The sequence below is a fragment of the Trachypithecus francoisi genome, unplaced genomic scaffold (assembly GCF_009764315.1).
Source record: "Trachypithecus francoisi isolate TF-2019V2 unplaced genomic scaffold, Tfra_2.0 Lachesis_group3, whole genome shotgun sequence".
Taxonomy (NCBI): Eukaryota; Metazoa; Chordata; class Mammalia; order Primates; family Cercopithecidae; genus Trachypithecus; species Trachypithecus francoisi.
The window spans coordinates 95,892,378-95,915,022 of record NW_022681468.1 but is presented as its reverse complement, the minus strand read 5'-3'; the positions used below and the strand labels follow the sequence as shown (position 1 = coordinate 95,915,022).

Below are 22,645 nucleotides of genomic sequence, written 5' to 3'. Positions count from 1 at the left end.
TTTATGTGAAAATCTGCTCCATGCGCCAAATAGTCAAACTCTTTTCTTCCCATGGCTGGAACTTTACTTGTTCTGTCTGGGGCAGAAAAGGAGTCAAGTTGTCAAACACACAGAAAAAGGCATTGATGAGCTGTTAATATCCTAAACCAAGGAGCCAGCAGCATGTCAACAATCAATTGCTTTTCTGATCAGTTTAAATGCTCCCATCAGCTCAGACTCTGATGCTTTTACTCTATAGTGATAGGTGTAGCTTACAGGCAGGCCCGTGCATTAGGCACTGAAAAGAAACACATTGAAAGGAGACTGGTATTTGCTATTTAATGGATTGTTTCATTTTTCTTTAAGTCATCAAAGGCAAATTATACTGAAGTAAGAGCTAGAAGAGGTGGCATTGTTGATTGCAAGAGAAGCCTGGACAGAGGAAGGCCTCGGCTACCTGTGACAATAGCCCACGGAGGATTAAAGGGCAGAGGAGATGCTGGATGTCGCAACAGGCCTAGGTCCGGGTGGCTTCGCGTTGCATTGTAATTCTGTGTGATTCTCTCATTCACAATAGGGCCCTAGTGTCTTGAAAAGAGTGGACCGCAGGAAACATATGGGGCCTGTAGGACTTAGCTAAGTTATTGGGGGTGCAGTGTAGGACACTGGTTTTAGAGGGGCTCTGGGACAGCAGGAAGGATGCTGGGGACACCAAGCTGCCTGGGCAAGAATGGGCAGTTGCCCGACATATAGTCTAAGGGGCAAAGCAGGGTCGGGGACAGTTCAGCTGCTAGAGGATTGTATTCGACCCCACCTCAAACTGGTTCAAGCAAAGTAATGTTGTCTCATATTACTGAGAGGCCGTGGGTGGGCGAGCATCAGGCGATTGGATACGGATGATCAAATGCACCAGAACATAGCTCTATCTCTTTCCTCTCTCCTCTGTGTGGCCCTATGTTTGGACAGGCTTTCCCCACATGACGGTCCAGTAGCTACCAGCAGTGGTGGCTTGTTTTATGTAGTTTAGTAACATTAGTTGAAAGAAAGGTCTGGCAAAGATAGCAGGATTGAATCTCATTTGCGTGGGTTGGACCATTTGTCCATCGGTGACCCAATCACAGTGTCCACAGGGATGAATGCTGTGGTGGATCTGGCTCCCGTTGGATGTCTACCTGTTGAGATGGGGAGAGATGGAGTCAGCCCCATCCAGGTGACAAGGAATGGGATCAAGAGGGGGTGTTCTCTCAAGGAATGTCAGGGTTTTGAGTGAGTCAAAGCAGTAAAAGTAAAATAGGAAGAATCTTGCAATGAGGTGGGGAAGGACTTGGCAGCAGGTGGCTTCGAACTGCCTTGTAATTCTGGAAGATCTCTCTGTTCACAATAGAATCCTTGTGTCATGAAGAGAGAGAGGTCTGCTAGAAGCATGTGGGGCCTCAGGGACTCAGTTAAGTTACTGGCGTTCAGTGTAGGACACTGGTTTTATAGGGGGTCTGGAACAGCAGGAAGGGTACCTGCACATTTGCAGAGGATGAGCGGGGAGTGTCAAGGTGCAAGGTACCTGCACATTTTCGAGGATGAGATGAGGGCAGTGGATTGTAGACCATGTGCCACAGAACCATGCAGCCTGGCGGAGATGTCTCAGGGTCAGGTGGCCTTGGAGCCGGAGGATTTGGGCGACTCAACTCAGCTTCAACCACAGCCACATCTTGTATCTGTTTTGCACAATAGGTTTCCATTTGACAAAAGGACTTAGATTTCCGAAAAGCCTCAAAAAAATCTACTGGACAAGAGTGGTGGAACTCCGCATCTCTTAAGCTAGACCTGGGCCTGCCCAAGTAGGCAGCATGATTTACCTCCAAAGGTGAATGATGGCACCTATGACTGTTGTCATGATGAGCTCAGGCCAGCATAGGTGACCTTCTGAGAAAGAGGAGAGTCAGGAGACAGGCAGGGCCAGCAGGGATGTCAGGAACACTCCTAGAGGCAGGGAGGACTGATGAATGGGCTGCATACATGAATTGGCATCCCCTGTGCTACCAGGGACAAATATTGGCAAGCAGACTCCCATAGGTGACCTCTGCCAGTTGCAGGGAATCTGAAAAAACTGTGATTTCATGCCAAAAAGATGGGGGAGGTTGGGCATTGCCTCCCCGCCATCCCTCGTTGCACAGAGGACGCTTGTCCAATTGCTGGTTTACTATTATCATTGTCATCTTGCTATATTTTCTTTATTTGTACTTATTCTAAAAATATTGGAGGTGTCTATGAGAAAAGATCCATCCACTTGATTGTCTATGCATCCACCCCATTACCTTTCCACTTAACATGTATCTACCACTAGGCACTGTGCTAGGTCTTGGGCCTGTAAAGATGATACAGTCCTGGCCCCAAAGTCCAGGCCCTTCACAACTCAGAGGGGGAGATTGATGTGTTAGCAAACAGTTGCCATGTAGTGAGATGAAGATAACAATACAGAAGTAAAGGTCATCCTGTGAGTCCCCCAGGAGAACTTCCCTTACAACTTGAGCATTTGCAAAGGATTGGGGCTCAAAGGAATAGGCGAAGGGAAGGGCCTGCTAGGCTTTAGGGAACAGCAGTACAAAGTTACTGAGACACGAGGTACATGCTAATAAGATTGGGTGATTTCCTTGTGTCTGAGACCTAAAGAGCTGTGAACGGAAGAGACTGAAGCCAGTGAGTGAATTGTTTGCAAGTTTGACCTGTATTTCTTAGTGGGGAGCTGCTGAAGGTTTTGAAGCCAAGAAGTGGAATTAGAATCTGCCCTGGCCTTAGTTTTATGCCTACGTTGATGTAAGTTCTGGCATTCTTGAGCTTGCCATTGATCAATGATTGTGTGTTTGTGGAAATCATCCACATATCTAATCTGGATGATAATGTCCACATTATGAACATGACATGTCATTGAGATTTGGGGCTGATAAAATAGTTACTTTAAGTGTAGGAGGTATTTATATATCATTTGGAGTAAAGATCTCTTATGTGTTTCACACATTGAATTGTTAATCAACTGAAGCGTAAATGTGTATTTATTTGTTGTGAGACAAATTGTTGCAACAGTTAATGATTGTGGATGCTACTCATCTTCTGTACAAAACTAGAATGTTCAGGCCGGGCGCAGTGGCTCATGCCTGTAACCCCAGCACTTTGAGAGGCTGAGGCGGGTGGATCACAAGGTCAGGAGATCGACACCATCCTGGCTAACACAGTGAAACCCTGTCTCTACTAAAAATACAAAAAATTAGCCAGGGGTGGTGGCGGGCACCTGTAGTCCCAGCTACTCGGGAGGCTGAGGCAGGAGAATGGTGTGAACCCGGGAGGTGGAGCTTTCAGTGAGCTGAGATCACACCACTGCACTCCAGCCTGGGTGACAGAGCAAGACTCTGTCTCAAATAAAAATAAAAATAAAAATAAAAATAATAAAAAAAGAATGTTCAAATAGTTAAATAAGTAGGAAAACGGATCAACAGTCAATTCAAATATTAAGACAGTCTAGGGTAACTTTACAAAGAACATGTTATTTTTGCAACACAAAGGTTTGTAAAAGTTTTAATAATAAAAGGCAAAATAGTAGAAAATAATTTATATCATAATTCTAATCTTCCTGGAAGTGTTTTGTATATTGCCATGTTATTAGTCAACAATTGCTACAATAATGATGTAAAGTGAACAATACCAGTGTCTTAGTGGTTTACAACAACCCTCACTTCCTGTTTTTGTTCACAGGTCTGCAAGACAGCTTTGGTTCAGCTGATTTCAGCCAGGCTCACCCCGACTTTGCCAGGCGCTGTGAACCCCAGCCTTCAGGTCGAGTTCGGGTACGCTCTATATGTCTCCATCGTTCTGGGACCAGTGGGTATGTGGGACAAGTTCTTTTCATGGCAAGTGGCAGACGCCTCTAGGCCAAGCCAAATCACTCAAGTACATTTAAATTTCTGATCATGTTATGTCTGCTAACTGGCCATTGGCTAATGAAGCTTACATGGTCCAGCTCAATCAATGGGGGTGAGGGAGAGGGCAATCTAGAAGGGGGTCCTGCCGAGTCATAAGGCAAAGGGAGAGGATGGGAAGAAGGCACTGTAATGCAACCTACCACAGCCACAGAGGAGGAGATGTATCTTTTCTGCAGACAGTTACTATTAAAGACAGAAAGGGACTAAATCACTCCGTGTCAATTTCAGCATTAGCAGCACCCCATCCTGGTAAAATTAGACAAAAATGAATCTGCCTTCCTGCTAGCTTTAGTGTGTATATATTAATAATTCTTTCCCCTTAATGTATAATGTCAGACTTTTACAATTTAGTTATTATTTATTTATTTATTATTTATTTATTTATTTATTTTTTTGAGATGGAGTCTTGCTCTGTCGCCCAGGTGGGAGTGCAGTGGCACCATCTTGGCTCACTGCAAGCTCCACCTCCCGGGTTCACGCCATTCTCCTGTGTCAGCCTCCCAAGTAGCTGGGACTATAGGCTCCCGCCACCACGCCTGGCTGATTTTTTTGTATTTTTAGTAGAGACAGAGTTTCACCATGTTAGCCAGTATGGTCTCGATCTCCTGACCTCGTGATCCACCTGCCTCAGCCTCCCAAAGTGCTGGGATTATAGGCGTGAGCTACCGTGCCTGACCTATTAAATTTTTAATAACAAAAAAGTAACTATAATTAAATTTTAGTGGCTTTGAGATTTATTTTTGGATCCCAAAAGTTCCTTCTCCATGGTAATATTTGGTTTGGATCTTTTTTGCAGTTTAATATTGATTTTTTTTTTTTTAACTCTTGGCTATTCAGCATGTGGCTCAATGAATTTTGGTACACCTCTTGTATCTATCTCTCTACATTAGACATATTTGGATCATATCCATATATTATATCCATTTGTCCTGCAATTTGTCTTTTCATGTAATGTGTTCTTTCTATATAGCATATATAGACCTACTTCATTATAGTTAGTGTCTACACATTGTTCCGTTGATTTACAGATTCCTCCACAGTAGAATTTACTAACACATCTCTCATGGATGCACGTCTTGGTTCCCGATCCTGCCTATCCCAGCACTGCAGTTACGGCCAGTCTCACTATCACTCACCAGAGTCGGGTGCCTGCCTATATATATCCTGCAATGAAGCCAATAGCCTCCTGAGGCCTGCATGAGATGTCCCTTCTGCCCCCATCCTCCTCACGCCACTTGTTCTTTCAGGAACATTTCATGCTACTGACCTCTTCCTCCTTTGACTTTTTCGTGCTCCCTCTCTCCAGTTGTTCTGCTCAATGCCCTGTGGCACGCCTTGCCTTCTTTTAAAGGTGTGCTCAGAGATTCTCCTCATTTTTCATTGCTCATTCCTGTCTGGGCTTTCCCTGGAAGATCCCTTGCCACCCATCCCCTGCTGCCTCCAGGATTGTCTCCCAGCCCGGGCCTCTGGCATAGAAGCCATCTGCCTCCCAGATGCGTCGCCTGGAGGAAATGCAGGCCCCTCACTCCGCTCTCGCTCCGGATGCCATCCCATCCTCCTCTGTGCTTGCTGCCTTGGTCGTTGGTGCCATCATAGCCGTCCCCCCTCCCACATTCGAGTGACGCATTTAGGTGCGTTCATTCCACCTCTGAGCCTCTCACACTCACCCGCCTCCTCTAATCTCTACAGTGCTCTACTCAACGTTTGCTAGTGGTGGCCCCCTCCACCTTGTGTGCGTAGTATGTCCAGGCCATCCCTTGGCAGCCAGGACCATTGGCACACTAGCAAGTCCATGGACTCAGATGTGTGTCTCTGGGCGTGCCTCTGATCCTTCTATCCTGCCCACACCTCTGAAACTCTCTGCATTTGAACCACCTGTATTGGATTCTGTTTCCTGCTGGGGTGTCGATGGATGGGATTTGTTCATTCATGATTTTTCAGCCCCATTTGTCTTCTGTTTGTCCCAGGCACCTGGGGGAATCACTCCTACCTAATGGAGAGGGAAGGGAGTCCATGATTATGGAATGATGTGACAAACAAAACATGAGAGAGGGATTGCTTCTCCCTCTGATCCCAAGGAAGGCTGCCTGGAGGGGGAAGCACTGGTGCTGTACGGGGAGCAGAGTTTGGTGAGTGAAGAAGGAGTGGAGTAGGATAAAAACCACAGCAAAGAGCTCTCAGAGCAAATCTGCCTCTCCCCAGGCCATAGTCCATGATGTCATCACACGTGGTCACTGGGCTAGAAGCCTTGGCACCATCATTGACTCTTACTTTTCCCTTCCCACCATGCCTGGCCTGTCACTGAGGCCAGTGGTGTCTCCTTCTAACGTGCTCCTTGCCTCCCTGTTCCCTCTTCTCTGTCTCTTCTGCCACATCCACAGAGTAGCCAGAGTGTCCTATTTGGCTAGAAAAAATGCAAATAGATGGCGCGGTGGCTCATGCCTATAATCCCAGCACTTTGGGAGGCTGAGGCAGGCAGATCACTGGTAAGAAGATCGAGACCATTCTGGCTAACACGGTGAAACCCCGCCTCTACTGAAAATACAAAAACAAAACTAGCCGGGTGTGGTGGTGGTCACCTGTAGTCCCAGCTACTCTGGAGGCTGAGGCAGGAGAATGGCATGAACCCAGGAGGTGGAGTTTGCAGTGAGCCGAGATCACGCCACTGCACTCCAGCCTGGACGACAGAGCGAGACTCTGTTTCAAAAAAAAAAAAAAAAAAAAAGCAAATACATGAGCCTGTTTTGGGACATCTACTAGATACTTTGCACTATGCTAGACAACTGAAATAGATTACCTTTAACTTTCATAATGTTTCTGGGAGGTAAGGCAAAGTTATCCCCACTTGCAGATGAAGAAACCAGGTGGTGTTCCCTCTACGTTGGAGGCTCCTTAGGATTTTGAATAGGGAAGGATGAGGAGCCGTGGTCATGTACGCTTCTTCTCATCTCTGGGACTGGTCTTGGGCAAGTTCCTAGGGTTGATGGATTGCAGCGTGCCCTGAAGCTCAGCTGCTTAGAGACAGAGCTTGTGTGCTGAATTTAATGAGCAAGCTCTCTCCAGCCAGCTGGAGACGAAACCTTTCAGGAGATCTGGAAGGTCCATGAAGGGAGGTTTTATTTCCCTGGGCAACTCTAGGTGCATTTTTACTCAGTGGGCCCCAGAAGAGACACACGAGCAAAATTTTATTTTGTCCCAACTGCTTGTGAAATGGAGAATATTTTTAGCAGATTTGAAAGCTTTGGAGACAAATCACATTACTCAGTACCCTGCTCAGAGCAAGCACTCAAAAAACCTTTGTTGAACGTGGCTAAATATTCCTCATTGATACAAAGATCCTACAATGAATGTGTGCATTAGGGGAGTGGATGAGGAAGATGTCAGCTGGCCTGACCGTAAAAAGGCATCTTTACAGCTCCATGAAAAGGAACACGGACAATAGCTGGAATGTCATCCGTGAGCACAATAAATATTTCCCTGAAGTTCTTTGCCCATCAGGAAACCACCTCACACACACTTTAAAAACCAGTGGACTTTATGTAAAATGCCAGCTATTGATTGGAACTGATCGCTTTTACAATTAACCAAAGTGCACAACGATCATGTCCACCTTGGCTGATGTATGGGGCTGCAGTGAATTACAGAAAGGAGAGAGAGATTGAGGTTTTAAGCACTGCCCAAATGCAGTCACTTTGGGTTCACAGTACTGTTCATTGCATGCATTTTAAAAAGGGAACACCTCTACGATGCTGTGGTTCCTTTATTCAGTTATTCAGCCAGCACTGGCTGAGCACCTGCTTGTGCCGGGCACAGTGCTGGAGACTCGGAGTTTAGAAGACAGAAGTCCCACCCCCAAGGTGCACACAACCTAGTGGCAGGTGGGCAATAGTGATGGAGTGTCTGCCGTGCTGTGAGAGAGGCATGTCCAGGTCATCATGAGAGGACACAGCGAGCAGCAAGATGTGACTTGGGTGGACAGGGAGGAGTTTGGGAAAACCAGGGGATTCTAGAAGGATGATTCAAAGAACAGGGAGGGAGAGGAGCCTCTGGGCCCAAGCAAAGACACAGACTTATTGGAGGACTGGAGTTGCAGGGGCTGGAGGAATGATGGGGAGGCTGGGGCAGCAGCTGGGGTGGGCGGGGTTTCTCATGCCTGTCAAGGAGTCGGCACATCATCCTAACTGCTGCTTTAAGGGGTAATCTCTCTAACTCAGAGAATCTGGTGACTCAATTTCTTCTGATACTATACCTAATACTTTTATTACTTTAGTGAAGTCTGTGCTGCCGAAAATGCATAGAATGAATAGCAGGTTCTGGCAACATCAGGCTAACCAAACTCATCACTTTAATGGCAAATGTGAAGCCTAACTTCCTGGCTTCCTGAAATGATCTCACCACCTTATTGTAAAGAATAGAGGCAGAGAAAGTTGCATCCTCTCTCCCTGTGTGTGACCCTTGCAATCAAGTGTCACCTGGGCAAAAGTGGCCTCTGGTGAAGGACTTACTTGGAGAAGTTTGAAAGCTGGAGATGATGCTTGAGAGTGAGGTCATACTTATTGCCACCATATCCCTTGTCTTTTTGTTGGAAGATGGCCAGGCTTTGCCGAGAGCTGATTGTTGAGGCGTTGAGCATTGGCCTAGGGCACTTGTTTCCTGAGTGCTAATGAAGGAAGGATACTTGGGCATCCAACTCTGCCCAGGGGCTACTCCAAGAGGCACTATGTCCTTAACTGACTTCAGAGGGCAGTGTTCCCAGTACCACTGGGCTTGGGACTGTCTCCAGCCATGGGCACATTAGCTGGCTCTGCTGCCTCTCCCTGGGGAGAAGGGGAAGTTTGCTCTCCCAAGCCTGGGTTCCACTGCCTTCTACCCATCCTCCACCTGCCCCCACCACCTCGAGTAAGCTTTTTAGGACAGCGTATCCACAGTGAGCCATGCTGTATACACAGCCTCATGTATTTGAGTGTGAGACAATCTTAGATTCACACTATTTATGGATGATACCAGCTACTGGCCACCCCTTCTTGGCTGGACTCAGCATTAAATAGTATGCTCTAGGCTAGCCCTGGCAAGCAAGGACTTCTAGAACATTGGAGCTGTATGGGCCACTAAGGCTCCTTCCCAGAATGTGGTAATGCAGCCAGTGTGGCACATGGGCGGACAGCTGATGCTGTCTTATCCTGCGATGATGGAAAATTGTCCTCATATGGAACAGAAATCTGCCTCCCTGAGGTTAGAAATCAGTGGCCCTCAGACCCTTGTCCTGGCATTTTCAAGATCACACAATAAGCCTGTTCTTTCTCCCAAGTATTATTATTTAGAGCTTATGTTTTTGTGGAGTTGATGGTTATAAAGGATACCCTTTTAAATATGTGATAAATTCCCTTTCCTCTTCCCTAGGTCAAATAGCACAGCCTTCTTCATACATTCCTTAAATGGCAAACTTTTCCTTTCCATAGAGCCCACAGTCTCAGATTCAATCTTTTTTTCTATTTATTTTTTTGTTTTTACTTATTTTTTTCAGATGGAGTCTCGCTCTGTCGCTCAGGCTGCAGTGCAATGGCATGATCTCTGCTCACTGCAACCTCCACCTCCCGGGTTCAAGCAATTCTCCCACCTCAGCCTTCCGAGTAGCTGGAATTACAGGCGCTTGCCACCACGCCTGGCTAATTTTTTTTGTATTTTTAGTAGAGACAGGGTTTCACCATGTTAGCCAGGCTGGTCTCGAACTCCAGACCTCAGGTGATCTACCCGTCCCAGCCTCCCAAAGCGCTGGGATTACAGGCATGAGCCCCCGTGCCTGGCCATATTTATAGAAATAATATATGCTTGGAGAACATTGGGTAAATAAAATTCAAAGAAGAAAAATACACCCAGTTCATTGGGCAGTGCTCTCCGCCAGGTCACCGAACCTGCAACGGCATCCCAGTCCTGTAGTACTCCAGGTCCCCTGAGTTATTCAAATTCAGTCCAGTGCAATGCTTCAGTCTCAAACTCAATTTAAACCACACCTGCTCGCCCTCCTCTGCACAGGCTGGAGCTGGGACCTCTGACCTGGAAGACAGTCCTGCTGACCAACCCCTCCCTGGAAGGCAGCCCCTCTAGCATGTTGGGGCCACAGCAGGGAGGGAAGAGCCAGGACTTTCCTTTGTTCCCTCAATGCTGTCACCTTCTTTTCTCCCTGGATGTCGGAGCCCGCTGTGTGATGTTAGAGCCCCTGTGTGCCAGGCCTGTGAAGGTTGGGGATCTCGTGGGGCACATGGGGCTAAAGGGGTTAGTTGAGGAGAGCTGCAGAGCTCCCCAAGATGCCGTTCCCCAATATTCTAGATAAAGTTCTAGATCTGCATGACCTTTATGTAAAAAAAAATTATTTTTAATAATAATTGTACATATTTGTGGAGTATAATGTGATGTTTTGGTACCTGTATACATTGTGGAATAATTAAATCATACTAATGAGCATATCTATCACATCAATGTGGTAAGAACATTTAAAATCTACTATTTGGGCAATTTTGAAATTTACAACACATGATTAACTGTATTAGTCTGTTTTCATGCTGCTGATAAAGACATACTTGAGACTGGGCAATTTACAAAAGAAAGAAGTTTAAGGGATTCATAGTTCTACATGGCTGGGGAGGCCTTCACAATTATGGCAGAAGGTGAAAGGCACATCTCACATGGTGGCAGACAAGAGAAGAGGGCTTGTGCAGGGAAACTCTCCTTTATAAAACCATCAGATCTCATGAGACTTATTCACTCTCACGAGAAGAGCACAGGAAAGACCTGCCCCCATGATTCAATTACCTCCCACCGGGTCCCTCCCACAACATGTGGGAATTGTGGGAGCTACAATTCGAGATGAGATTTGGGTGGGGACACAGCCAAACCATATCATTAATTACAGTCACCCTGCTGTGCAATCCATCTCTAAAGCCTCTTCTGTCTAACAGAAACTTTGTACCCTTTGACCTACACCTCCCCATTCCCACCCTGCCCCTCCAGCCTCTGGTAACCATTATACTCTCTACTTCTATGAGTTCAACTTTTTCACATTCCATATATCAATGACATCATGCAGTATTTGTCTTTCTTTGCCTGACTTATTTTACTTTGCACAATGTCCTCAAGGTTCATCCATGTTGTTGCAAATGACAAAGTGTTCTTCTTTTTAATGGCTGAATAGTATTCCATTGTGTATATATAACACATTTTAAAAATCCAGTCCTCTGATGATCACTTAGGTTGATTCTTTATCTAAAGACAAAAGATAAGTGTTGCGGAAGATGTGGAGAAATGGGAACCCTTGCCCACTGTTGGTGGGAATGTAAATTAGTACAGCCACTATGGAAAAGAGTATGGAGGTTCCTCAAAAAACTAAAACCAGAACTACCATGGGATCCAGCAACCCCACTTCTGGGTATATATCCAAAGGAATTGAAGTAAGTATAAAATCATAGATATCTGCACTCCCATGTTTATTGCAGCATTATTTACAAGAGCCAAGTGATTTTTCGACTCTCTTGACAACTCTACTATAGCCTCAGATCTGTCCTCCTGCTGCTGGGGTTTCCCTGCCCAGTGGGCTGCCCCCTAGGGAAAGATCCCAGCCACCCTCACAGATGTCAGTGGGCCCAGAGGAAACACATACATCCTCGCTGTGGCAAATGGTAGGAGCACATGCAGCCCACTGTGTCTCACCAAAGCTGTCAACGTCTTTTGAGGAGCCATCAAATTCAGAGTGCTAGGACATAATTAGAATTTAATTTGGATCTTTGTAGCCTATTATTGAAATGGATTTATTATTTTTTTGCTACGTCCTTTTTAATGTTTTGTTATTAGTACTGTGCTAGATTGATAAAATAAATTGGATTGTATTCCATCTTTTTCCACACTTTGGAACAGTTTTTATAATATGAGAATAATCTGTTCCATGAACATTTGAAGGAATGTGCTGTGACAACAATCTGACTCAAAAGCCTTTTTCGGGGGAGGCAGTTCTTTAAACCTGGTTTGCTTTCTTCCATTCTTGTTGGTTAACACAAATTTTTGTGCTTTTCTTTCTTTTTTTTTTTTGGAGACAGAGTTTCACTCTGTTGCCCAGGGTAGAGTCTCTCTGCAACCTCTGTCTCCCAGGTTCAAGCTATTCTCCTGCCTCAGCCTCTCAAGTAGCTGGGGTTACTACTTGGTAGTAGGTGCGCCACCACACCTGGCTGATTTTTGTATTTTTAGTAGAGACGGGGTTTCGCCATGTTGGCCAGGCTGGTCTCCAACTCCTGATCTCAGGTGATCCGACTGCCTCGGCCTCCCAAAGTGCTGGGATTACAGGCGTGAGCCACTGTGCCTAGCCTTTGTGCTTCTCTTTGAGACAAATTTGGTAATTTGTGTCTCCAGTGACAACGTATACTGGGCCTGCTGGTCAGACTGGCTTCAGCTATTTATGAGTTCTGCATAGGCTTGCCCTGTCTGCCTGTTTGTCTGTCTGTCTGAGTTCCATGGCACCCAGGAGGCAGAGATGGGGAACAAAGAGAACATGAGAAGCAGCAGTCTACTCCTCTCCTTTCTTTTGAGCTGGACATACTGAAAGAGGAATCATTTTGTTGGGCGTGGTGGCTCACGTCTGTAATCCCAGCACTTTGGGGGGCCAAGGTGGGCGGATCACTTTAGGTCAGGAGTTCGAGACCAGCCTGGCCAACATGGCGAAACCCCCTTTCTACAAAAATTAGCCAGGCATGGTGGCCGGCCCCTATAGTCCCAGCTACTCCGGTGGCTGAGGCAGGAGAATTGCTTGAACCCGGGAGACAGAGGTTGCAGTGAGCCAAGATCACAGCACTGCACTCCAGCCTGGGTAACAGAGCAAGACTCTGTCTCAATAAATAAATAAATAAATAAATAAAACAATTTTCTTCTCTCTTTCTTTCTCTCCCTTTTTCCTTTTTTTTTTTTTTTTTTGAGACGGAGTCTTGCTCTGTCGCCCGGGCTGGAGTGCAGTGGCGGGATCTCAGCTCACTGCAAGCTCCGCCTCCCGGGTTTACGCCATTCTCCTGCCTCAGCCTCCGGAGTAGCTGGGACTACAGGCGCCCGCCACCTCGCCCGGCTAGTTTTTTGTATTTTTTTAGTAGAGATGGGGTTTCACCGGGTTAGCCAGGATGATCTCGATCTCCTGACCTCATGATCCGCCCGTCTCGGCCTCCCAAAGTGCTGGGATTACAAGCGCGAGCCACCGCGCCCGGCCCCTTTTTCCTTTTTGTACACACTCTGTTCTCTGGATTGATGGAAATTCATGTTATGTCATATGATGCTCATATGTTGATAGTGCTCAGATTGAGGATTTCTGAATAGACATGAACTTGGATCCTGACTTTGCTTTGGGTTGTTTTCTAGCCCCCTCTTCTGCCCCCAACGTCACTTACCATGACAAATGCTGCACCTGGATCCTTGTGGAAGTCATCACCCTGGAGAAAGGAAAGACCATCTGGCTCAGCCCCAGAGGGGAGAGAGACCTCAGCTGGAAAGACGCGACCACGTCTGTCCCTGGGGAAGAGGTTAAAGGCCAGAGGGGATAGATGAAGAACTCTTCTTTTTCTGGTTATGAATACGCTCTGCCCAAACTGTTCATGATGTTAGACATGTCCACCTTCCATCCAACATAAGTATGGGGGCCCTATAGGCACTTCCCTCCCGGATGCGATAGAATGCTTCGGAAACCATTAATCCTGGTGTCAGCAGGAGCCTATGGAGGAACTTGTACTTAATATCCCCCATGAGCCAGGGAACGAACTGAGGAGGGGCAGATCTGCATGGCTGATGGCTCACTTCACCCTCCCTTTCAGCAGCAGAGCCATGGGCTGGCTCAGCGGGTCTGAGTTAGATCATTGGCAGAACAGGCTGGTGCCAGCCTTTAATTTTTAGGGCTGCCTCTTCTATCCTGGTCAAGAGCTTCACTTGTTACATAATCATGTGTCTGTAGCTGCCCCGTGGCCTCATAAAATGTGGAGCTTAACGGGGACGTTTTCTTTTTGCCTGGAGCTTTGGCTGTGGGGCCTGCAGTCCAGCCATAGCTGGCCTAAGCTGGGGACAATGACAGTTCACAGGATTGCATGTGCTTTCCCACTTCTCTGCTCATAAGTTTTCTTCATAAACTCAACTTTAAAAAAGAAAAAATGAGGATGACTCATATAACGATATGATTTGTACAAAATTGGTTTATAAATACAACATAATCCCAAATAACTTTTTTATTAATTTTTTAAATTTACCATCCTTACCATTTTTAAGTGTACAGTTCAGTGGTGATGAATACGTTCATATTCTTTCTCTCCCTTCGTCCTTTCTTCCTCCTCCCTTTCCCAACCTCTAGTAACCACCAATCTACTGTCTTATGGCACAGAATGTGCATCCCTTGCATGGCAATGCTAATATTGTTGCCACTACCCTCTCATACCAGTGCGACATTAATTCCCACCCTTTAGTGACTGTGAGTTCTAGTCTTGAATGGACATAGAATTTGTCACAGCAATAGCTAACAAGTAGTGTTACTACATGCTGGGCACCATGCTAAGAGTTTTATATGTATTAACTCACTTATGCAGATCAGTGCAATTATCTTTTTTTCTATGTAGTTCACTTTTTTTTTTTTCCAGAAAAGGAACCAAGGCACAGAGAGGTTAATACTTTTTTCAAGGTCACACAGCTATAAATGGCGAGACCAGGATTCAAACCTAGGCAGTCTTCCTTTAGAGCCATTAAACTCTGTGCTGATGATGAGCAGGTGGGTAGAGAAAAGGTTCGGGAGTAAAAATAAAGTGGTTTCTTACATTTCTTCCAAGATTTTAGCAGGTCAGCTTTTGAGTACTAAACTTTCAGTGGTGCTATGAGTGTCTGTGTATTTTGGTTTGTTTGTTTGCTTTCTCTGTGTTCCTAGGTGTGCAAGTGGGAAGAGGGGGTGGGACAGATCCTGCAGAGAGACCTGCCGTGCTCCCCAGTGGAAACCGCAGCTTCCACTTCCTACACTCCCTTGCATCTTTGTCTCTAGTCCGTGGCCTGGCTTTCCCCAAGAAGACCTGTCTCATGAGATGTGGAAGGAGAGGGTGAACAACATTAAGTGCAACTGTTTCCACTGCTTCTGTGTGATCGAGGAAGTGTTGGGTTTTCCTGTGACAACCGCAGCAGAGGTCCCAGCAGTGGGGAGGTAAGGGAGTTAGAACAGGCTGTCTGGTGGCCCTGGTCCCAGCAGGTGAGACAGCAGCCTCCTCGTTACCTGGCTTTTCAATCAGGACCAAGGCAGCAGCTTGTCATTTGGGAGTCATTCCTGGCAGCTTAGCTCTGAGCTCGCTCTACAGCCATTCCATCAGCTTTGCAAGGACGTAAGTCACTGTATGAAGTCCCTTTCTGTGTAAACTAGATAGAGTGCTTCATGCTATTTGCAATTGAACCTGGTGATACAGTATGTTTTTGTTATTCAGGGTGTTTAATGAGAGGTTTTTTTTTTTTCTTTCTTTCTTTTTTTAAACATAATTGGTTCAGATTGAGCTCATGGTAAACTAAAACCGTCAGCTTTCTTTTCCCATAAATGTTCTTAGGCTAGTCACCCCCATTCTGGGTGCATGCGATCAACTGAAGTTGCTTGCACTGAGTCCATCAACCCAGCAGGTGAGGTCCTTTTGAGTTACTGTCTCAAAATGATGAAAACCACATTGTTCTCACTGCCAAAACGTTGTCCCATGGCTCCATGATGCTGTCTCCAACTAGATTTCTGCCAAGAGTTTTCTTGGCTTGTTCTCTGCTCCTGGAAAGGAACAGCCTGTCGTCCAGTGCTCTGGCCTCCTGGGGAGCCCATCAATGCCTCCACCTTCCTCTCTGTGTCTCTTAGAGGACCCCAGGGTTACTGCTCTGACACCCTTCCTCTCCCCCTCTTCTGAGGGCAGGCGTCCAAAATCCTCCAGGATCTGGCCTAGAGACGCTTGCTCAGCAGTACTTGGGCAGGGCCATTAGGTACAGTCGGGGTGCACTGTCCCTCAAGGATTCCTCTTAGAAGGGTGTCCATGCAGACTTGTTTCATGCTCAGACCTTCCAGTGGAGTGTGTGTGAGAAGTTTCACTAGCACTGTATGGTTTTTAAACTGCAGCTGATTACCCTTTACTAGGGAAAAAAACGGATTTAGAAGACTGTCCTGCATTGACTATATAGAAGTTTGTTGTACATAGGAAAGGTTAATAATCATCTTGAGTATCTTTTGCTAGTTGTATATGTATCAGTTAGGGTTCCACCAGGGAAACAGAACCAGTAAGAAATATATATAAAACTTTTTTTTTTTTTTTTTTTTTTTTTTTTTTTTTTTTGAGACGGAGTCTTGCTCTGTCGCCCGGGCTGGAGTGCAGTGGCCGGATCTCAGCTCACTGCAAGCTCCGCCTCCCGAGCTTCTCCGCCATTCTCCTGCCTCAGCCTCCCGAGTAGCTGGGACTACAGGCGCCCGCCACCTCGCCCGGCTAGTTTTTTGTATTTTTTAGTAGAGACGGGGTTTCACCGTGTTCGCCAGGATGGTCTCGATCTCCTGACCTCGTGATTCGCCCGTCTCGGCCTCCCACAGTGCTGGGATTACAGGCTTGAGCCACCGCGCCCGGCCAACTTTTTTTTTTTTTTTAAGTGGAATCTCTCTCTCTGTTGCCCAGGCTGGAGTACAGTGGCACGATCTCGGCTCACTGCAACCTCCACCTCTTGGGTTCAAGTGATTCTCCTGCCTCAGCCTCCCAAGTAGCTGAGATTACAGGTGTGTGCTACCATGCCCGGCTGATTTTTGTATTTTTAGTAGAGACAGGGTTTCACCATGTTGGCTAGGCTGGTCTTGAACTCCTGACCTCAAGTGATCCACCTGCGTCGGCCCCCCCAAAGTGCAGGGGTTACAGAAGTGAACCACCATGCCCAGCCTAAAACTCTATCTTAAAAAATATGTATGTATACATCTCCAAAAAAATTTACAGCAAGGAATTGTCTTGCCTGATTCTGGGACTGGCCAGTCAAGTCCACAGGGCAGGAAGGAAGGGCAGCAGAAACTTTCCAGCGCAAGTTGATGCTATCCCCAGGGCGAATTTCTTCTATTTCAGGGAAGCCTCTATTCTGCTCTTAAGACCTTTCCACTGATTACACCAGGCCCGCCCATATTATCTAGGGTAATCTTCTTTACTGAAAGTCAACTCACTATAGACTTTAAATCACATCTCCAGAATACCTTCCCAGCTACACCCAGCTTAGCCAAATAGCTGGGCAGTAGCCCAGCCACGTTGACACATAAAACTGACCATCACAATATGTGTGTTTATGCACTGAGTCAGGATTAAAAATCAATTTCTGAATGTAAAATATAATTTAAAGAGCTCAGGGGGAAGTCATCTCCTTCTTGCGCCCTCTGTTTTGGAAGCAGACACATTCAGATCTGCTCCTTTCCCTCTGTCATTCGCTCCAGATTTTTAAAATTTTAATTCTTAGAGATGTTTCCACTTCCTCCAAGGGTACGAAGTCAGTCACATGGAGCAGGGACACTTGACACACTGGCTCACTGGGCTGGGGCACACTGGAAACCAGTGGATTCTCCCAGCCTAACTCCAAGAAGGAGCCTTGTGGTGGTGGGTGGACAAAAGGAAGAATCTGCTTTCTGTGTATCCCAGTGAATCCTGAAATTCCAATAAGCAAAGTCCTACAGGAAACAGCAGTGGGTAGTCCCTAAGTGGAAAAGCTTGCAGTCACACAAAACTTCCAGTCCTGTGTCAGAAAATCTCTAAGGAACCAATGTGAGTAGGCTACAAAGAGTGTTGCTTCCTCCCTGCAGTTTCTCATCACTCCTTCTACTGGCCAGGTCTCCTGGGTTGTTTTATAAAGGGACAGCTGACTCATAATTCCCAAGCTGAAGCTACTTCTAGGGAAGGAATATATGACATCCTGGATAAACAAAGAAGTCATACATTGTTAATATATAGAATAGGAAAGCCACGCAGGTGGAGCATCTTCAAATTATGTGTCTTCCTGAGGGAGCAAATCATTCCATAAACACCGGTGAGCCAGGCCACATTCGAGGTGTTGGGGATATAAAGTTGAGCACAATGTGCCTATAAACTGCCTACAAGGAGAAAGACAGCACTATGGACTGAATGCTTGCATCTTCCCCAAATTCACATGTTGAAACTAATCCCCAAAGTAATGGTATAAGGCAGTGGGGCCTTGGAAGGTGATTAGGTCACAAGGGCAAGAGCTGTCATGAATGAGATTAGTGCTTTATAAAAGAGGCTCCAGGGAGCTGCCTTGCCCCTTCTACTGCATGAGGATGCAGCAAGAAGACACCATCTATGAATCAGAAAGTAGACCCTAAACCCTCACAAGACACTGAATTTGCTGGTGCCTTGATCTTGGACTTCCCAGCCTCTAGAGTTGTGAGAAATTAATTTTTGTTGCTTACACCCAGCTAATTTTTTGTATTTTCAATAGAGACTGGGTTTCACCATGTTGGCCAGGCTGGTCTTGAACTCCTGACCTCAGGTGATCTGCTTGCCTTGGCCTCCTGAAGTGCCGGGATTACAGGCGTGAGCCACCATACCTGGCCTATAAGCAATTTTTTTAACTGATGTAATGTCTGTAAGTACATTTGAAAGTTGTGCAGAACAGTTTGTGCATGAAGACATGTGACATCTTTGTCTCCTGGCCACTAAATGCCATTAGTCCTGTGCCCGTGATATGGTTTGGATCTGTGTCCCCATCCAAATCTCATGTTCAGTTTTAATCCCCAGTGTTGGAGGTGGGGTCTGGTGGGAGATGATTGGATCATGGGGGTGGATTTCTCATGAATGGTTTAGCACCATCCCCTTTGTGCTATTCTCACAACAGTGAGTGAGTTCTCATGGAATCTGGTCATGTAGAAGGGTGTGGCATCTCCCCCATCTCTCTCTTTTGCTCCTGCTCCAGCCATGTGAAAAGAAAACTCCCCCTTTGCCTTCCGCCATGACTAGAAGCTTCCTGAAGACTTCCCAGAAGCAGAAGCTAATATGATTCCTGTACAGCCTGCAGAACCATGAGCCAATTAAAATTCTTTTATTTATTTTGTATTTCTTTTATTTTGATTTTGTATTTTTAGTAGAGATGGAGTTTCACATTGTTGGCCAGGCTGGTCTTGAACTCCTGACCTCAGGGATCTGCCTGCCTCGGCCTCCCAAAGTGCTGGCATTACAGGCATGAGCCACCATGACTGGCCCATTATAAGCATTTCTAAATGTACATAAGGAAGATTTTAAAAGTCCTGCTATGTGCTCAAAGTGTGCAGGCGGGGTGGGGAAACAAATGAGGTGAGAGATACTGCACTCAAGCCATGGTCCTTAAAGCATCTGAGCCAGAAGACCAGCTTTTAATATTTCCAGTCCTTGCTGGACAGTTACATGGTCCTCACACACGACTAATTGCAGCTATTGAGTTCAGTGCGCAAATTGGTCTACGCCGTATTCAATGAACTGGGCATGTTGATGTGATGCTTAGGTACTGTGGCAATTTTAAAGTGCTATGCACGTTCCTGAATTCTTATCCTTAATTTGTGGGCCAGTTAGAACAGGTCTCATCAGCACTGGTCCAATGTTCCTTTAAGTAACCTTGCAATAGCGAAACTTCTAGCGAATTTGTACCCCTATAGTTTTCTTCCCAATTTCTTTCTTACACACAGACTCTTTTCCCCTAGAGGGGTTCCAAGTGACTTCATCCCCTCCTGGGCTCAGCTGTGGCCTCTGAGCTCTCCAGCAAAGCCATACTTTCATTGAGAGACAAATCCAGAGCCTTGTGGACAGGTGGTTGGCAGGCACCCTGCCTGCAGGGGCACGCCCTCCTGCACAGCCATGTGTAGCCTCAGCTCCAGTTCATTGACCTCCATGGACACTCCGACACTCTGCAAAGAAACCAGTCTGGCGACCAGGGAAAGAGGCAGAGTGGGGAGCTTCTGGGCCCTCAGGCAAGCAGCGGCTAGGTGAGGACAGTTACCAAAATGGTAATCATAGCCGGGGGCTGGAAAACCTTCTTGAGATGTAGCAGTCAAACCACATAGTTGTTAAATGACCGTAACTATGGCTTAAATAATCAGTTCAGCTGGTCTCTATTTAACATAATAGCTGCCTATTAAACCTAAATTCAGTACAGAGTTCAATGTCTCTAGGACACAGAAACCCCAAAATGACTGCCAAACCCAGAATGAAACCTCTAGCTGGAAGGAGCCACAAACGTGTCCACCTGGCCTGGGTGTGTTCTGGTCTGGAGAATGCAGAGTCCGCATCCCACTGCCCAGCTGTCTGTGCTAGAAGAATAATATTTCCCAGGGCTGGGGCAGGGCGGTGGACAAGCTTTGGAATATATTTCAATCCTGATTATATCTCATGACTGCTTTAGTCTTGTAGACATTTCTGAATTTGCCAGAAATACAGAAACACCTCCAAGAAGCACTGTGAGGCCTGTATGGCCTCGAATATGCCAGATGATGGCAAATTCTGCCTTTTCTTTCTAGCGCCATTCCCCTGGCATAGAACAGTTCCTTAACCACACTCAGGGCTGCAGTAAGAGCCCCCCACCCTCCTTCCATCCTCTATCCTGCCACTATTCACTGATTTACTCATCCATTCACTCACTTGGCTGGGCGCAGTGGCTCATGCCTGTAATCCCAGCACTTTGGGAGGCCGAGGCAGGCGGATCACAAGGTCAGGAGATCAAGACCATCCTGGCTAACACGGTGAAACCCTGTCTCTACTAAAAATACAAAAAATTAGCCAGGCGTGGTGGCAGGTGCCTGTAGTCCTAGCTACCTGGGAGACTGAGGCAGGAGAATGGTGTGAACCCAGGAGGTGGAGCTTGCAGTAAGCCGAGATCACGCCACTGCACTCCAGCCTGGGCAACAGAGCGAGACTCCATCTCAACAACAACAAAAAAACCCCAAAAAACATCCATTCACTCACTCATTCATTCATTCCAGAAATACTTTCTGTGTACCCACTATGTGCTGAACACTCAGGTAGCAAGACAGTGGCAGCAAAAACAGACCCCCGGCCGGGCACGGTGGCTCAAGCCTGTAATCCCAGCACCTTGGGAGGCCGAGACAGGCGGATCACGAGGTCAGGAGATCGAGACCATCCTGGCTAACATGGTGAAACCCTGTCTCTACTAAAAATACAAAAAACTAGCCGGGCGATGTGGCGGGCGCCTGTAGTCCCAGCTACTCAGGAGGCTGAGGCAGGAGAATGGCGTGAACCCGGGAGGCGGAGCTTGCAGTGAGCTGAGATCCGGCCACTGCACTACAGCCTGGGCGGCAGAGCGAGACTCCGTCTCAAAAAAAAAAAAAAAAAAAAAAAAAAAAAACAACAGACCCCCAAGCGCTGATATTTTGGTGGGAGAGGCAGCCACTGTTGAGAGTGGTCTTTCTAAAAGGCAATCTGCCCCCTGATCTCTCAGCCTCCAGGAATAAAAGGCCCTGTTTATTTCTCCTTTCTTATTTCATGCCTCTGCCTTCTTCCATTGGGAGCCAGCCCGTACACCCACTAAGTGATATTCCTCAGCTCTTTCTGGGTACCACCTGCATAAACATTACCTGGGACGGTAGTTAAACATGCATATTCTCAAACATCTCTCCAGACCTAGGGAATTGGGATTTTTTTGTTAGTTGGGCTGGAGAACCAGCCATTTCATTTTGAATCAGGCTCCACGGGTGACTTGGCTGCATGCTAAGGTTGGCGAGTGACCACTGGCTAGTGTTTCTGGAGTGTTTGCCACATTCAGGCTTTGTTCCACGCCTCTCTCTGCCTGAATGTGGCCTGGTCCCCTTGATCTGCTTGGGGACACTTATCTGTCAAGACTCAGCTCAGTGTCACAGCCTCAGTGGGCTTTCCTGACCCTCTACCCACAGCAGAGTTGGTGGTTCCCTCCCAGTGTCCCGTTTCTTCCCTCCAAGGCACATACTTGCAAAGGCCTCCACCAAAGTCCCCTGGGCCTTCAATCAATGCAGAGCTCTGTGTATATAGCTGAGCCCTCTAAAGCTGGAGTCCTTGAGGGCCAGTGGGCTCCTCTCCATATCCTAACCCCTAGGAGGGACCAGCCCTCTCCAGCTCCCCACAGCTGGCTGCAAAGTGAGGCAAGGGCTGTAGTGTTGAGGATAGCCATGAAAAAGGAGGTTCCAGTCCTGCCTCCCCGGCTGCTCTCCAGTCTTTTTTCTTTCTTTTTTTTTTCTTTTTTTTTGAGATGGAGTCTTGCTCTGTCACCCAGGCTAGAGTGCAGTGGCGCGATCTCGGCTCACTGCAACCTCCACCTTCCGGGTTCAAGCGATTCTCCTGCCTCAGCCTTCTGAGTAGCTGGGATTAGAGGTGCCCACCACCGTGTCCAGCTAATTTTTGTATTTTTAGTAGAGACAGGGTTTCACCACCTTGGCCAGGCTGATCTCAAACTCCTGACCTCGTGATGCACCCGCATCGGCCTCCTGAAGTGCTGGGATTACAGGCATGAGCCACTGCGCCTGGCCTCTCCAGTCTCTTAATCCCCATCACCACAACCTCAGGAGGGCTATCGTTGTTTTGATTTTGAGCATAACTTGATTTTTCTTCTGCTGGAGGAGACTGGCAAAGCTAAGTATCGCTCGAAGTCCAGGACAAACAACAAGCGTCATCTATTCTCTATAAGGAGAGTTTCAT

At 46.8% G+C, this 22,645-nt stretch overlaps 1 long non-coding RNA gene across 1 annotated transcript; it reads right to left on the bottom strand.

Moving 5' to 3' along the window:
- Positions 1–399: 399 nt before the first annotated feature.
- Positions 400–13,718, bottom strand: LOC117071508. Its single transcript, XR_004432331.1, has 3 exons — positions 13,367–13,718; positions 1,538–1,691; positions 400–1,151 (listed from the first exon to the last, which is right to left on the bottom strand). It is a non-coding gene; the product is annotated as an uncharacterized LOC117071508 (long non-coding RNA).
- Positions 13,719–22,645: the final 8,927 nt, after the last annotated feature.